The sequence below is a fragment of the Phalangium opilio genome, unplaced genomic scaffold, assembly GCF_054372755.1.
Source record: "Phalangium opilio isolate 3A_F unplaced genomic scaffold, DU_Popi_V2 ptg000002l_1, whole genome shotgun sequence".
Lineage (NCBI taxonomy): Eukaryota > Metazoa > Arthropoda > Arachnida > Opiliones > Phalangiidae > Phalangium > Phalangium opilio.
Genome location: NW_028324144.1, coordinates 10,591,324 through 10,607,121, shown reverse-complemented (window position 1 = coordinate 10,607,121; position 15,798 = coordinate 10,591,324). Strand labels below are relative to the sequence as shown.

At 34.6% G+C, this 15,798-nt stretch overlaps 24 non-coding genes across 24 annotated transcripts; all 24 read right to left on the bottom strand.

Moving 5' to 3' along the window:
- Nucleotides 1–494: 494 nt before the first annotated feature.
- Nucleotides 495–565, bottom strand: TRNAG-GCC (transfer RNA glycine (anticodon GCC)). The gene has a single exon. It is a non-coding gene; the product is annotated as a tRNA-Gly (tRNA).
- A 231-nt stretch (nucleotides 566–796) lies between these two features.
- TRNAG-GCC (transfer RNA glycine (anticodon GCC)) lies at nucleotides 797–867 on the bottom strand. The gene has a single exon. It is a non-coding gene; the product is annotated as a tRNA-Gly (tRNA).
- Nucleotides 868–1,098: 231 nt separating this feature from the next.
- TRNAG-GCC (transfer RNA glycine (anticodon GCC)) lies at nucleotides 1,099–1,169 on the bottom strand. Its single transcript has one exon. It is a non-coding gene; the product is annotated as a tRNA-Gly (tRNA).
- A 232-nt stretch (nucleotides 1,170–1,401) lies between these two features.
- TRNAG-GCC (transfer RNA glycine (anticodon GCC)) lies at nucleotides 1,402–1,472 on the bottom strand. The gene has a single exon. It is a non-coding gene; the product is annotated as a tRNA-Gly (tRNA).
- Nucleotides 1,473–1,703: 231 nt separating this feature from the next.
- TRNAG-GCC (transfer RNA glycine (anticodon GCC)) lies at nucleotides 1,704–1,774 on the bottom strand. Its single transcript has one exon. It is a non-coding gene; the product is annotated as a tRNA-Gly (tRNA).
- A 232-nt stretch (nucleotides 1,775–2,006) lies between these two features.
- TRNAG-GCC (transfer RNA glycine (anticodon GCC)) lies at nucleotides 2,007–2,077 on the bottom strand. The gene has a single exon. It is a non-coding gene; the product is annotated as a tRNA-Gly (tRNA).
- Nucleotides 2,078–2,310: 233 nt separating this feature from the next.
- On the bottom strand, nucleotides 2,311–2,381 carry TRNAG-GCC (transfer RNA glycine (anticodon GCC)). Its single transcript has one exon. It is a non-coding gene; the product is annotated as a tRNA-Gly (tRNA).
- A 232-nt stretch (nucleotides 2,382–2,613) lies between these two features.
- On the bottom strand, nucleotides 2,614–2,684 carry TRNAG-GCC (transfer RNA glycine (anticodon GCC)). Its single transcript has one exon. It is a non-coding gene; the product is annotated as a tRNA-Gly (tRNA).
- Nucleotides 2,685–3,520: 836 nt separating this feature from the next.
- TRNAG-GCC (transfer RNA glycine (anticodon GCC)) lies at nucleotides 3,521–3,591 on the bottom strand. Its single transcript has one exon. It is a non-coding gene; the product is annotated as a tRNA-Gly (tRNA).
- Nucleotides 3,592–4,126: 535 nt separating this feature from the next.
- On the bottom strand, nucleotides 4,127–4,197 carry TRNAG-GCC (transfer RNA glycine (anticodon GCC)). The gene has a single exon. It is a non-coding gene; the product is annotated as a tRNA-Gly (tRNA).
- Nucleotides 4,198–5,035: 838 nt separating this feature from the next.
- On the bottom strand, nucleotides 5,036–5,106 carry TRNAG-GCC (transfer RNA glycine (anticodon GCC)). Its single transcript has one exon. It is a non-coding gene; the product is annotated as a tRNA-Gly (tRNA).
- Nucleotides 5,107–6,171: 1,065 nt separating this feature from the next.
- Nucleotides 6,172–6,242, bottom strand: TRNAG-GCC (transfer RNA glycine (anticodon GCC)). The gene has a single exon. It is a non-coding gene; the product is annotated as a tRNA-Gly (tRNA).
- Nucleotides 6,243–8,360: 2,118 nt separating this feature from the next.
- On the bottom strand, nucleotides 8,361–8,431 carry TRNAG-GCC (transfer RNA glycine (anticodon GCC)). The gene has a single exon. It is a non-coding gene; the product is annotated as a tRNA-Gly (tRNA).
- A 231-nt stretch (nucleotides 8,432–8,662) lies between these two features.
- TRNAG-GCC (transfer RNA glycine (anticodon GCC)) lies at nucleotides 8,663–8,733 on the bottom strand. The gene has a single exon. It is a non-coding gene; the product is annotated as a tRNA-Gly (tRNA).
- Nucleotides 8,734–8,965: 232 nt separating this feature from the next.
- TRNAG-GCC (transfer RNA glycine (anticodon GCC)) lies at nucleotides 8,966–9,036 on the bottom strand. Its single transcript has one exon. It is a non-coding gene; the product is annotated as a tRNA-Gly (tRNA).
- A 3,013-nt stretch (nucleotides 9,037–12,049) lies between these two features.
- On the bottom strand, nucleotides 12,050–12,120 carry TRNAG-GCC (transfer RNA glycine (anticodon GCC)). The gene has a single exon. It is a non-coding gene; the product is annotated as a tRNA-Gly (tRNA).
- A 231-nt stretch (nucleotides 12,121–12,351) lies between these two features.
- On the bottom strand, nucleotides 12,352–12,422 carry TRNAG-GCC (transfer RNA glycine (anticodon GCC)). Its single transcript has one exon. It is a non-coding gene; the product is annotated as a tRNA-Gly (tRNA).
- A 232-nt stretch (nucleotides 12,423–12,654) lies between these two features.
- On the bottom strand, nucleotides 12,655–12,725 carry TRNAG-GCC (transfer RNA glycine (anticodon GCC)). Its single transcript has one exon. It is a non-coding gene; the product is annotated as a tRNA-Gly (tRNA).
- A 231-nt stretch (nucleotides 12,726–12,956) lies between these two features.
- On the bottom strand, nucleotides 12,957–13,027 carry TRNAG-GCC (transfer RNA glycine (anticodon GCC)). Its single transcript has one exon. It is a non-coding gene; the product is annotated as a tRNA-Gly (tRNA).
- Nucleotides 13,028–13,259: 232 nt separating this feature from the next.
- Nucleotides 13,260–13,330, bottom strand: TRNAG-GCC (transfer RNA glycine (anticodon GCC)). The gene has a single exon. It is a non-coding gene; the product is annotated as a tRNA-Gly (tRNA).
- Nucleotides 13,331–13,864: 534 nt separating this feature from the next.
- Nucleotides 13,865–13,940, bottom strand: TRNAD-GUC (transfer RNA aspartic acid (anticodon GUC)). The gene has a single exon. It is a non-coding gene; the product is annotated as a tRNA-Asp (tRNA).
- A 225-nt stretch (nucleotides 13,941–14,165) lies between these two features.
- TRNAG-GCC (transfer RNA glycine (anticodon GCC)) lies at nucleotides 14,166–14,236 on the bottom strand. The gene has a single exon. It is a non-coding gene; the product is annotated as a tRNA-Gly (tRNA).
- A 233-nt stretch (nucleotides 14,237–14,469) lies between these two features.
- On the bottom strand, nucleotides 14,470–14,540 carry TRNAG-GCC (transfer RNA glycine (anticodon GCC)). The gene has a single exon. It is a non-coding gene; the product is annotated as a tRNA-Gly (tRNA).
- Nucleotides 14,541–15,074: 534 nt separating this feature from the next.
- On the bottom strand, nucleotides 15,075–15,150 carry TRNAD-GUC (transfer RNA aspartic acid (anticodon GUC)). Its single transcript has one exon. It is a non-coding gene; the product is annotated as a tRNA-Asp (tRNA).
- Between the last annotated feature and the right edge of the window lie 648 nt (nucleotides 15,151–15,798).

The window sequence follows — 15,798 nt, the reverse complement described above, 5'->3', positions numbered from 1 at the left end:
TTAGTTGTTTTAATTTCTTTAGTCACAGATACAGATATAGTCGATGATCCTGATCCCACAGTTCCCACTGGCACTGACTCGGAAAAATCACTAAGCCTTAGTTCACTGGGCCGACTCTGTAACCGCGCACTTACGGCAAAACAAGTTTGAACACATTTTGAGGATTTGCAAATTGTTGACTTAACTTTCTTCTTTAAATCGCTGTTTACTCGCGATTGAATATAATAATTATATTGGGTTGATTTATGAGATGACTTCACAATGTCGACACCCGCCATTTTACTTTACCCAGAATACCTTGCGGCGCAAGATTTTAAGGCAAAACTTTTAAGGTACTGGTCTTATTTACAATACAGTTCCAAAGATGGCACTACGTTAGTTACAAATTCTATGACGTTTCAAGGTCCCACTGTATTCTACACTACGGAAGCTAGCGTCTCTAACTCCTTTCGTTATCTACCCCTGTCGTTATGCATCAAATGACGACCAAAACATGCATCGGCCGGGAATCGAACCCGGATCTCCCGCGTGGCAGGCGAGAATTCTACCATTGAACCACCGAGGCTCTGCCAAGAGTAGAATATGGAAAGAATGTTATTTCACCTGAATATTTGATAATCAAACCAAATATTTCTTTGAATTATTATCTCAAATAATATTTAAGAAGGGTTTATCAATTTAAAAATTATTATTTTACATAATTTTCGTAATTTTTTTATTAATTTCGAAAGACCCTGAAGTAAGGATAATACAATTTAAACACAATATCCTTATGCATCAAATGACGACCAAAACATGCATCGGCCGGGAATCGAACCCGGATCTCCCGCGTGGCAGGCGAGAATTCTACCTTTGAACCACCGAGACACTGCAAAGAGTAGAATATGGAAAGAATGTTATTTCACCTGAATATTTGATAATCAAACCAAATATTTCTTTGAATTATTATCTCAAATAATTTTTTAGAAGGGTTTATCAATTTAAAAATTATCACTTTACTTAATTTTCGCAATTTTTTTATTAATTTCGAAAGAGCCTGAAGTAAGGATAATACAATTTAAACACAATATCGTTATGCATCAAATGACGACCAAAACATGCATCGGCCGGGAATCGAACCTGGATCTCCCGCGTGGCAGGCGAGAATTCTACCAATGAACCACCGATGCTCTGCAAAGAGTAGAATATGGAAAGAATGTTTTTTCACCTAAATATTTGATAATCAAACCAAATATTTCTTTGAATTATTATCTCAAATAATATTTTTAGAAGGATTTATCAATTTAAGAATTATCATTTTACTTAATTTTCGTAATTTTTTTATTAATTTCGAAAGACCCTGAAGTAAGGATAATACAATTTAAACACAATATCGTTATGCATCAAATGATGACTAAAACATGTATCGGCCGGGAATCGAACCCGGATCACCCGCGTGGCAGGCGAGAATTCTACCATTGAACCACCGAGGCTCTGCCAAGAGTAGAATATGGAAAAATGGTTTTTCACCTGAATATTTGATAATCAAACCAAATATTTCTTTGAATTATTATCTCAAACAATATTTTTAGAAGGGTTTATCAATTTAAAAATTATGATTTTACATACTTTTCGTAATTTTTTTATTAATTTCGAATGACCCTGAAGTAAGGATATCGGAATTTAAACACAATATCGTTATGCATCAAATGACGACCAAAACATACATCGGCCGGGAATCGAACCCGGATCTCCCGCGTGGCAGGCGAGAATTCTACCATAGAACCACCGATGCTCTGCAAAGAGTAGAATATGAAAAGAATGTTATTTCACCTGAATATTTGATAATCAAACCAAATATTTCTTTGAATTATTATCTCAAATATTATTTTTAGAAGGATTTATCAATTTAACAATTATCATTTTACTTATTTTTCGTAATTTTTTTAGTATATTCCCAAGACCCTGAAGTAAGGATAATACAATTTAAACACAATATCGTTATGCATCAAATGACGACCAAAACATGCATCGGCCGGGAATCGAACCCGGATCTCCCGCGTGGCAGGCGAGAATTCTACCATTGAACCACCGAGGCTCTGCCAAGAGTAGAATATGGAAAGAATGTTATTTCACCTGAATATTTGATAATCAAACCAAATATTTCTTTGAATTATTATCTCAAATAATATTTTAAGAAGGGTTTATCAATTTAAAAATTATTATTTTACATACTTTTCGCAATTTTTTTTATTAATTTCGAAAGAGCCTGAAGTAAGGATAATACAATTTAAACACAATATCGTTATGCATCAAATGACGACCAAAACATGCATCGGCCGGGAATAGAACCCGGATCTCCCGCGTGGCAGGCGAGAATTCTACCATTGAACCACCGAGGCTCTGCCAAGATTAGAATATGGAAAGAATGTTATTTCACCTGAATATTTGATAATCAAACCAAATATTTCTTTGAATTATTATCTCAAATAATATTTTAAGAAGGGTTTATCAATTTAAAAATTATTATTTTACATAATTTTCGTAATTTTATTATTAATTTCGAAAGACCCTGAAGTAAGGATAATACAATTTAAACACAATATCCTTATGCATCAAATGACGACCAAAACATGCATCGGCCGGGAATCGAACCCGGATCTCCCGCGTGGCAGGCGAGAATTCTACCTTTGAACCACCGAGGCACTGCAAAGAGTAGAATATGGAAAGAATGTTATTTCACCTGAATATTTGATAATCAAACCAAATATTTCTTTGAATTATTATCTCAAATAATTTTTTAGAAGGGTTTATCAATTTAAAAATTATCACTTTACTTAATTTTCGCAATTTTTTTATTAATTTCGAAAGACCCTGAAGTAAGGATAATACAATTTAAACACAATATCCTTATGCATCAAATGACGACCAAAACATGCATCGGCCGGGAATCGAACCTGGATCTCCCTCGTGGCAGGCGAGAATTCTACCAATGAACCACCGATGCTCTGCAAAGAGTAGAATATGGAAAGAATGTTTTTTCACCTGAATATTTGATAATCAAACCAAATATTTCTTTGAATTATTATCTCAAATAATATTTTTAGAAGGATTTATCAATTTAAGAATTATCATTTTACTTAATTTTCGTAATTTTTTTATTAATTTCGAAAGACCCTGAAGTAAGGATAATACAATTTAAACACAATATCGTTATGCATCAAATGACGACTAAAACATGTATCGGCCGGGAATCGAAAACGGATCTCCCGCGTGGCAGGCGAGAATTCTACCATTGAACCACCGAGGCTCTACCAAGAGTAGAATATGGAAAAATGGTTTTTCACCTGAATATTTGATAATCAAACCAAATATTTCTTTGAATTATTATCTCAAATAATATTTTTAGAAGGGTTTATCAATTTAAAAATTATGATTTTACATACTTTTCGTAGTTTTTTTATTAATTTCGAATGACCCTGAAGTAAGGATATTGGAATTTAAACACAATATCGTTATGCATCAAATGACGACCAAAACATACATCGGCCGGGAATCGAACCCGGATCTCCCGCGTGGCAGGCGAGAATTCTACCATTGAACCACCGATGCTCTGCAAAGAGTAGAATATGAAAAGAATGTTATTTCACCTGAATATTTGATAATCAAACCAAATATTTCTTTGAATTATTATCTCAAATAGTATTTTTAGAAGGATTTATCAATTTAACAATTATCATTTTACTTATTTTTCGTAATTTTTTTAGTATATTCCCAAGACCCTGAAGTAAGGATAATACAATTTAAACACAATATCGTTATGCATCAAATGATGACCAAAACATGCATCGGCCGGGAATCGAACCCGGATCTCCCGCGTGGCAGAAGAGAATTCTACCATTGAACCATCGATGCTCTGCAAAGAGTAGAATATGGAAAGAATGTTATTTCACCTGAATATTTGATAATCAAACCAAATATTTCTTTGAATTATTATCTCAAATAGTATTTTTAGAAGGATTTATCAATTTAACAATTATCATTTTACTTAATTTTCGTAATTGTTTTATTAATTTCGAAAGACCCTGAAGTAAGGATAATACAATATAAACACAATATCGTTATGCATCAAATGACGACCAAAACATGCATAGGCCGGGAATCGAACCCGGATCTCCCGCGTGGCAGGCGAGAATTCTACCATTGAACCACCGAGGCTCTGCCAAGAGTAGAATATGGAAAGAATGTTATTTCACCTGAATATTTGATAATCAAACCAAATATTTCTTTGAATTATTATCTCAAATAATATTTTAAGAAGGGTTTATCAATTTAAAAATTATTATTTTACATACTTTTCGTAATTTTTTTATTATATTCGAAAGATCCTGAAGTAATGATAATACAATTTAAACACAATATCGTTATGCTTCAAATGACGACCGAAACATGCATCGGCCGGGAATCGAACCCGGATCTTTCGCGTGGCCGGCGAGAATTCTACCAATGAACCACCGAGGCTCTGCCAAGAGTAGAATATGGAAAGAATGTTATTTCACCTGAATATTTGATAATCAAACCAAATATTTCTTTGAATTATTATCTCAAATAATATTTTTAGAAGGATTTATCAATTTAGCAATTATCATTTTACTTATTTTTCGTAATTTTTTTAATATATTCCCAAGACCCTGAAGTAAGGATAATACAATTTAAACACAATATCGTTATGCATCAAATGATGACCAAAACATGCATCGGCCGGGAATCGAACCCGGATCTCCCGCGTGGCAGAAGAGAATTCTACCATTGAACCATCGATGCTCTGCAAAGAGTAGAATATGGAAAGAATGTTATTTCACCTGAATATTTGATAATCAAACCAAATATTTCTTTGAATTATTATCTCAAATAATATTTTTAGAAGGATTTATCAATTTAGCAATTATCATTTTACATACTTTTCGTTATTTTTTTATTAATTTCGAAAGACCCTGAAGTAAGGATAATACAATTTAAACACAATATCGTTATGCATCAAATGACGACGAAAACATGCATCGGCCGGGAATCGAACCCGGATCTCCCGCGTGGCAGGCGAGAATTCTACCATTGAACCACCGATGCTCTGCAAAGAGTAGAATATGGAAAGAATGGTATTTCACCTGAATATTTGATAATCAAACCAAATATTTCTTTGAATTATTATCTCAAATAATATTTTAAGAAGGGTTTATCAATTTAAAAATTATTATTTTACATACTTTTCGTAATTTTTTTATTAATTTCGAAAGACCCTGAAGTAATGATAATACAATTTAAACACAATATCGTTATCAGGGGTAAATAACGAAAGGAGTTAGAGACGCTAGCTTCCGTAGTGTAGAATACAGTGGGACTTTCAAACGTAGACACAGAAAAGAGAAAACGCCTCGGTCGCGCCGTCTATAATTCAAAATAAGTATGATATTTTCCAACCAATAGCGTGGCAGCAAAGTTTCGAAAGTCATGCTGGGATATCGATTTTCTCCTGTCTGCTAGTGTTCGTCTGCTTACGACTAAGTGACAATTAGGCTTAGAGTAAAGTTTATTCATTAAGGTGCACTTGAATTAGAAACATTCAATCTTAAAGGTGGTAAATTCCTTTTTCGATAATGAAATTGAATTAAATGTCGTTTTTGCATCCTTCAATACAGTTTTAGTTGTTTTAATTTCTTTAGTCACAGATACAGATATAGTCGATGATCCTGATCCCACAGTTCCCACTGGCACTGACTCGGAAAAATCACTAAGCCTTAGTTCACTGGGCCGACTCTGTAACCGCGCACTTACGGCAAAACAAGTTTGAACACATTTTGAGGATTTGCAAATTGTTGACTTAACTTTCTTCTTTAAATCGCTGTTTACTCGCGATTGAATATAATAATTATATTGGGTTAATTTATGAGATGACTTCACAATATCGACACCCGCCATTTTACTTTACCCAGAATACCTTGCGGCGCAAGATTTTAAGGCAAAACTTTTAAGGTTCTGGTCTTATTTACAATACAGTTCCAAAGATGGCACTACGTTAGTTACAAATTCTATGACGTTTCAAGGTCCCACTGTATTCTACACTACGGAAGCTAGCGTCTCTAACTCCTTTCGTTATTTACCCCTGTCGTTATGCATCAAATGACGACCAAAACATGCATCGGCCGGGAATCGAACCCGGATCTCCCGCGTGGCAGGCGAGAATTCTACCATTAAACCACCGAGGCTCTGCCAAGAGTAGAATATGGAAAGAATGTTATTTCACCTGAATATTTGATAATCAAACCAAATATTTCTTTGAATTATTATCTCAAATAATATTTTAAGAAGGGTTTATCAATTTAACAAGTTGGGAAAACCAAAATATTACCTCTCCGTGTCAAGAGGTCTACTACTACAAACGTATTTACCTAGATATGGAATTATTTCACTTTTTTGAAGTAAAAATTTACGAAATATTGAAGCAGTATTCCAATCAAAGCGAATGTACAGTAAAGCAGACGACATTTTACATCCAATAAGGATAAATCTTGGACACATGGAAATCAGTCAATGGGGAAAGAACAGGAAATGAAGTCTACGCTTCAGCTGTTTACCCTATATTCTGAAAGCTACATTCACAACTGGTTTGCAGTGTAAACACTATCGTCTCGTCTCACCTCAACAATATTCTTAGTTTGCCAACATGAATGTTAACGTTAAATAACACCAAAGCTAAATTGTAGCTAGACGCACTAATAGTCAATGCGCACCATAAAGAGAATAATAAGTCTGTAGTTACTAGCCGTTTACCATTAGCCCTTTTACTAACCTTATTATTATTATTTAAGAGTGTATTTAACTTTCGGCTCACTCTGAACCGTTGATGTCTGTTCATTTCAGACACGAAAATCAAAGCCAAAAGTTTACTTCACCTCAGGCCTCAATTATTTACTCTTTGTTTCACTAAGCCTATTGCGGATAATACTTGTTATACGCGCCTGAGTCTAGGTCTTAGTTTTCTTCATGAAATTACTAAACCAAGGATTATTCTATATACAGATGTAGTATAGCTTACGCAATATATAATCAGCCATTTCAAATAACAATATTAAAATAATTCTTTGGAATATCAAAATGAAACAGAGCTTTAAAGCTACAAAAGTACTAAATGCATCATAATTACGAAAAATACTTCCACATATTCACTTTATATTATGGAAAAAGGGAATATTAAGGTTCTGTATGATTTCTTAACACATCAACACAAGGCTAACTACTAACGCGACGCACTAGTGTAACAATGGACGGACACACACAGACAAAAACATAGACTGCTTTTTAAATCTTTCCGTATTAATTTTGAGTTGAGAAACAAGATTATCTTTAATATTTAAATAAATATAATTATTTTTAATTATTTTAATCTTCAATTATTAACATTAATAATAGTTAAATCGTTTAAAATAAAGTTATACCTATTATCTTCTCAAACTTTTCTAATATTGACGTTTAAAGTGAAGGGTACCCCTCTTGCCCGCTTTCTTCAAATTTTGGGGTATATATACGATTCGTTTCCATTATAATAGTAAGGAAAAAGCGCAATTGCGAAAACCTTTGGTGGCCGATCCCACCTTAGGGAGGCTAGACGTTTCTCGTAACCCTAGCTGATCGCCGCGTATATCCTAAAACCAAACGATGATAATGGAGTAGAAGCCAATGATACAGATTGGTGTCTATGTGGAATAGACGGAAGACCAGTGGATGGTGGTGTTAGAAGCCAATGATACAGATTGGTGTCTATGTGGAATAGACGGAAGACCAGTGGATGGTGGTGTTAGAAGCCAATGATACAGATTGGTGTCTATATGGAATAGACGGAAGCCAGTGTACGTGCGGACTGGTGTCAATGTGGGATTGACAAAGAATAGAAGATGGTGGTGGTGGAAGCCAGAAAAGTATCAGACTGGTGTTCATATGGGGTGGACGAAGACCAAACATGGTGGTGTGAGAACTCAAGTATAGAGTAGCCAACGGAGAGAAATACAATTTTCCAAATTTCTGTGAACTGTCAATGCGGTCCGGAAATTGGGAACACGTTTGCTCCGATACGCGAACTGCGAACGCGGTCACGTGGGTGTAACAACGGACAGACAGACAGACACACACACACACACAGACAGACAGACAGACAGACAGACAGACACGGCCGTTACAGAACCTCTCCTGGACTACGTCACACGGAGAGGTAAAAATTATTATTTTACATAATTTTCGTAATTTTTTTATTAATTTCGAAAGACCCTGAAGTAAGGATAATACAATTTAAACACAATATCCTTATGCATCAAATGACGACCAAAACATGCATCGGCCGGGAATCGAACCCGGATCTCCCGCGTGGCAGGCGAGAATTCTACCTTTGAACCACCGAGGCACTGCAAAGAGTAGAATATGGAAAGAATGTTATTTCACCTGAATATTTGATAATCAAACCAAATATTTCTTTGAATTATTATCTCAAATAATTTTTTAGAAGGGTTTATCAATTTAAAAATTATCACTTTACTTAATTTTCGCAATTTTTTTATTAATTTCGAAAGAGCCTGAAGTAAGGATAATACAATTTAAACACAATATCGTTATGCATCAAATGACGACCAAAACATGCATCGGCCGGGAATCGAACCTGGATCTCCCGCGTGGCAGGCGAGAATTCTACCAATGAACCACCGATGCTCTGCAAAGAGTAGAATATGGAAAGAATGTTTTTTCACCTGAATATTTGATAATCAAACCAAATATTTCTTTGAATTATTATCTCAAATAATATTTTTAGAAGGGTTTATCAATTTAAAAATTATGATTTTACATACTTTTCGTAATTTTTTTATTAATTTCGAATGACCCTGAAGTAAGGATATTGGAATTTAAACACAATATCGTTATGCATCAAATGACGACCAAAACATACATCGGCCGGGAATCGAACCCGGATCTCCCGCGTGGCAGGCGAGAATTCTACCATTGAACCACCGATGCTCTGCAAAGAGTAGAATATGAAAAGAATGTTATTTCACCTGAATATTTGATAATCAAACCAAATATTTCTTTGAATTATTATCTCAAATATTATTTTTAGAAGGATTTATCAATTTAACAATTTTCATTTTACTTATTTTTCGTAATTTTTTTAGTATATTCCCAAGACCCTGAAGTAAGGATAATACAATTTAAACACAATATCGTTATGCAGCAAATGATGACCAAAACATGCATCGGCCGGGAATCGAACCCGGATCTCCCGCGTGGCAGAAGAGAATTCTACCATTGAACCATCGATGCTCTGCAAAGAGTAGAATATGGAAAGAATGTTATTTCACCTGAATATTTGATAATCAAACCAAATATTTCTTTGAATTATTATCTCAAATAATATTTTAAGAAGGGTTTATCAATTTAACAAGTTGGGAAAACCAAAATATTACCTCTCCGAGTCAAGACGACTACTTACAAACTTATTTACCCAGATATGGAAATGTTTCTTAAGTTAAAATTTATGAAATATTAAAGCAGTATACAAAGCATTGCAAATTTACTGTAAATCAGACGACATTTTACATCCAATAATGATATACTTGTACACATTAAAATCATCCGATGGGGAAAAACGGGAAATGAAGAGATAAAACTTTGAAGGGATATTACCTTTACGTGTTTGTAAAGGCCCAATTTTCTACTCCTCAACTGTATGCCCTCTATGTTCAAAGCCATATTCACAACAGGGTTGGCATGTAAACACTATCCTCTCGTTTCACCTCAACGATTTTCTTAGTTTAACAACATGACTTAACGTTACATAACACCAAAGCTTATTTGTGGCTACACACACTGAAAGTAAATGCGTACCATAAAAAGCATGAAAACACGAAGCTATTATCCGATTACGATCAGACCTTTCACTGGTCTGGGCTGCGTTCAGCAGAGCTCACCAAAAAAGACAGCGGATTTTGGAAATGTTTACCGGCGAGCTCTGTCGTCATAGCTTTTCTCCGGTCATCGGCGTTTTATAAATGACGCTAGCGCAATAAAGCGTGCAAGGTACCAAGGCTTAACAAAAATTGTAGGATAACATATTTATAGAGATAGATAACAACTTTTATAATTAAAATTAGAAAATAACATATCTCTTAAAATTCTCGCGTGATCAACTGGTTTCACGCCAATTAAATAGCTATAGTCCCATAAAGCTAATTGTATTAATTCCTCCATGGTTTTCTCGCCAAGCTGAGAACTACGCGTTTTACGTCACGTTATCCAAAAAGCCGACTATTTTCTTTGAAGACCGCGCTAGCTCAGCGCTAAGCACCGTGACGTCAAAATTCAAAAACAAAATCCCGTTATATAGGACACTGCTAGCAGCGCTGGGCTCTGCTGAACGCGGCCCAGATTTCCACCATGATTACAAAATCTAAGCCTAACTATTTAATAGTGTATTTAACTTTCGGCTCACTCTGAACCGTTAATGTCTCTGCATACAGAAACGAAAACCAAACCCAAACGTTTACTTTTTGGTTCACTAGGCCTATTGACAAATAAAAGTTCATTTGACCAACATAGCAGCGTTGAGCTTGTATTCACTGTGACTTTAGAAAGGATTATGCTATAAACAGATGTAGTATAGCTTAAGTAATATATAAACATCCATTTTAAATAATAATATTAAAAAAAATCTTTGGAATATCAAAATGAAACGGAGCTTTAAAGCTACAAAAGTACTAAATGCATCATAATTACGAAAAATATTTCCACATATTCATTTTATATTATGGAAAACGGGAATATTAAGGTTCTGAAGGATTTCTTTACACATCAAAACAAAACGAACTTCTAACGCAGCGCACTAGTGTTACAACGGACGGACACATATAGACAAACACATAGACTGCTGTTTTACCCTTTCCGTATTAATTTTGAGTTGAGAGACATGATTATCTTAAATATTAAAATAAATATAATTAATATTAAATATTTTCTTCGATAGTTGTTCGCCTTATTGAGCGTTACATCGTTTTGAAAAAGAACAATTAAACATTCTTGAGAGACTTGACTAATATTGGCGTTTGAAATGAAGCATACGCCCGTTACTTCGCCTTCATCAAATAGGTAGTATATAAGGGTGTCGAATCGCAGTTATGGATAAGAACAGCGCAATTGCGTGAACCTTTGGTGGAAGCCCCACCTTTAGGAGGCCGGACGTTTCTCGTAACCCTGGCCGATCGCCGCGTATGTCTTAACCTTAAGGAGTAGAAGCCAGGTGTACAGACTGGTGTCCATGTGGGATGGACAAAAACAAAGACCCGAAGATGGTGGTGTTAGAAGCCAGGTGTACAGACTGGTGTCCATGTGGGATGGACAAAAACAAAGACCAGAAGATGGTGGTGTTAGAAGCCAGGTGTACAGACTGGTGTCCATGTGGGATGGACAAAAACAAAGACCGGAAGATGGTGGTGTTAGATGCCAGGTGTACAAACTGGTGTCCATGTGGGATGGACAAAAACAAAGACCAGAAAATGATGGTGATAGAAGCCAGTAAGTCTGGTGTCTATGTGGAATGGACAAAGACCACAAAATGGTGGTGTTTGAAGCCAATAAGTACAGATTGGTATTCATGTATAATAGACAATTGACTAGTCAGATGAAGTAATAGTGGCCAGTTGATTTGTGGATAGATTCAAGTTTTGAAATTTCCGGGAACTGTGAATACGGTCCGGAAATAGCGAACACATTTGCTTCAATTCGGAAATTGCGAACACGGTCCCCTGGGGTGTAAGTCAATAACAACAGACAGACACACACACACACACCCACACACCCCCACACACACACACACACGTCGAAATTAGAACCTCTCCGTGACATACGTCACTCGGAGAGGTAAAAATTATTATTTTACATAATTTTCGTAATTTTTTTATTAATTTCGAAAGACCCTGAAGTAAGGATAATACAATTTAAACACAATATCCTTATGCATCAAATGACGACCAAAACATGCATCGGCCGGGAATCGAACCCGGATCTCCCGCGTGGCAGGCCAGAATTCTACCTTTGAACCACCGAGGCACTGCAAAGAGTAGAATATGGAAAGAATGTTATTTCACCTGAATATTTGATAATCAAACCAAATATTTCTTTGAATTATTATCTCAAATAATTTTTTAGAAGGGTTTATCAATTTAAAAATTATCACTTTACTTAATTTTCGCAATTTTTTTATTAATTTCGAAAGAGCCTGAAGTAAGGATAATACAATTTAAACACAATATCGTTATGCATCAAATGACGACCAAAACATGCATCGGCCGGGAATCGAACCTGGATCTCCCGCGCGGCAGGCGAGAATTCTACCAATGAACCACCGATGCTCTGCAAAGAGTAGAATATGGAAAGAATGTTTTTTCACCTAAATATTTGATAATCAAACCAAATATTTCTTTGAATTATTATCTCAAATAATATTTTTAGAAGGATTTATCAATTTAAGAATTATCATTTTACTTAATTTTCGTAATTTTTTTATTAATTTCGAAAGACCCTGAAGTAAGGATAATACAATTTAAACACAATATCGTTATGCATCAAATGACGACTAAAACATGTATCGGCCGGGAATCGAACCCGGATCACCCGCGTGGCAGGCGAGAACTCTACCATTGAACCACCGAGGCTCTGCCAAGAGTAGAATATGGAAAAATGGTTTTTCACCTGAATATTTGATAATCAAACCAAATATTTCTTTGAATTATTATCTCAAATAATATTTTTAGAAGGGTTTATCAATTTAAAAATCATGATTTTACATACTTTTCGTAATTTTTTTATTAATTTCGAATGACCCTGAAGTAAGGATATTGGAATTTAAACACAATATCGTTATGCATCAAATGACGACCAAAACATACATCGGCCGGGAATCGAACCCGGATCTCCCGCGTGGCAGGCGAGAATTCTACCATTGAACCACCGATGCTCTGCAAAGAGTAGAATATGAAAAGAATGTTATTTTACCTGAATATTTGATAATCAAACCAAATATTTCTTTGAATTATTATCTCAAATATTATTTTTAGAAGGATTTATCAATTTAACAATTATCATTTTACTTATTTTTCGTAATTTTTTTAGTATATTCCCAAGACCCTGAAGTAAGGATAATACAATTTAAACACAATATCGTTATGCATCAAATGACGACCAAAACATACATCGGCCGGGAATCGAACCCGGATCTCCCGCGTGGCAGGCGAGAATTCTACCATTGAACCACCGATGCTCTGCAAAGAGTAGAATATGAAAAGAATGTTATTTCACCTGAATATTTGATAATCAAACCAAATATTTCTTTGAATTATTATCTCAAATAATATTTTTAGAAGGATTTATCAATTTAACATTTATCATTTTACTTATTTTTCGTAATTTTTTTAGTATATTCCCAAGACCCTGAAGTAAGGATAATACAATTTAAACACAATATCGTTATGCATCAAATGATGACCAAAACATGCATCGGCCGGGAATCGAACCCGGATCTCCCGCGTGGCAGAAGAGAATTCTACCATTGAACCATCGATGCTCTGCAAAGAGTAGAATATGGAAAGAATGTTATTTCACCTGAATATTTGATAATCAAACAAATATTTCTTTGAATTATTATTTCAAATAATTTTTTTAGAAGGGTTTATCAATTTAAAAATTATCATTTTACTTAATTTTCGTAATTTTTTTATTAATTTCGAAAGACCCTGAAGTAAGGATAATACAATTTAAACACAATATCCTTATACATCAAATGACGACCAAAACATGCAACGGCCGGGAATCGAACCCGGATCTCCCGCGTGACAGGCGAGAATTCTACCTTTGAACCACCGAGGCACTGCAAAGAGTAGAATATGGAAAGAATGTTATTTCACCTGAATATTTGATAATCAATCAAATATTTCTTTGAATTATTATCTCAAATAATTTTTTAGAAGGGTTTATCAATTTAAAAATTATCACTTTACTTAATTTTCGCAATTTTTTTATTAATTTCGAAAGAGCCTGAAGTAAGGATAATACAATTTAAACACAATATCGTTATGCATCAAATGACGACCAAAACATGCATCGGCCGGGAATCGAACCTGGATCTCCCGCGTGGCAGGCGAGAATTCTACCAATGAACCACCGATGCTCTGCAAAGAGTAGAATATGGAAAGAATGATTTTTCACCTGAATATTTGATAATCAAACCAAATATTTCTTTGAATTATTATCGCAAATAATATTTTTAGAAGGGTTTATCAATTTAAAAATTATGATTTTACATACTTTTCGTAATTTTTTTTATTAATTTCGAATGACCCTGAAGTAAGGATATTGGAATTTAAACACAATATCGTTATGCATCAAATGACGACCAAAACATACATCGGCCGGGAATCGAACCCGGATCTCCCGCGTGGCAGGCGAGAATTCTACCATTGAACCACCGATGCTCTGCAAAGAGTAGAATATGAAAAGAATGTTATTTCACCTGAATATTTGATAATCAAACCAAATATTTCTTTGAATTATTATCTCAAATAATATTTTTAGAAGGATTTATCAATTTAACATTTATCATTTTACTTATTTTTCGTAATTTTTTTAGTATATTCCCAAGACCCTGAAGTAAGGATAATACAATTTAAACACAATATCGTTATGCATCAAATGATGACCAAAACATGCATCGGCCGGGAATCGAACCCGGATCTCCCGCGTGGCAGAAGAGAATTCTACCATTGAACCATCGATGCTCTGCAAAGAGTAGAATATGGAAAGAATGTTATTTCACCTGAATATTTGATAATCAAACAAATATTTCTTTGAATTATTATTTCAAATAATTTTTTTAGAAGGGTTTATCAATTTAAAAATTATCATTTTACTTAATTTTCGTAATTTTTTTATTAATTTCGAAAGACCCTGAAGTAAGGATAATACAATTTAAACACAATATCCTTATACATCAAATGACGACCAAAACATGCAACGGCCGGGAATCGAACCCGGATCTCCCGCGTGACAGGCGAGAATTCTACCTTTGAACCACCGAGGCACTGCAAAGAGTAGAATATGGAAAGAATGTTATTTCACCTGAATATTTGATAATCAAACCAAATATTTCTTTGAATTATTATCTCAAATAATTTTTTAGAAGGGTTTATCAATTTAAAAATTATCACTTAACTTAATTTTCGCAATTTTTTTATTAATTTCGAAAGAGCCTGAAGTAAGGATAATACAATTTAAACACAATATCGTTATGCATCAAATGACGACCAAAACATGCATCGGCCGGGAATCGAACCTGGATCTCCCGCGTGGCAGGCGAGATTTCTACCAATGAACCACCGATGCTCTGCAAAGAGCAGAATATGGAAAGAATGTTTTTTCACCTGAATATTTGATAATCAAACCAAATAATTCTTTGAATTATTATCTCAAATAATATTTTTAGAAGGGTTTATCAATTTAAAAATTATGATTTTACATACTTTTCGTAATTTTTTTATTAATTTCGAATGACCCTGAAGTAAGGATATTGGAATTTAAACACAATATCGTTATGCATCAAATGACGACCAAAACATACATCGGCCGGGAATTAGGGATGGCGGTTTTCGGAAAATTCCGAAACCGGTATTTGACGATGTCAAATCCGGAATTTTCCGGAATTCCGGATTCTTTTTTACGCTCCGAAAAATCCCG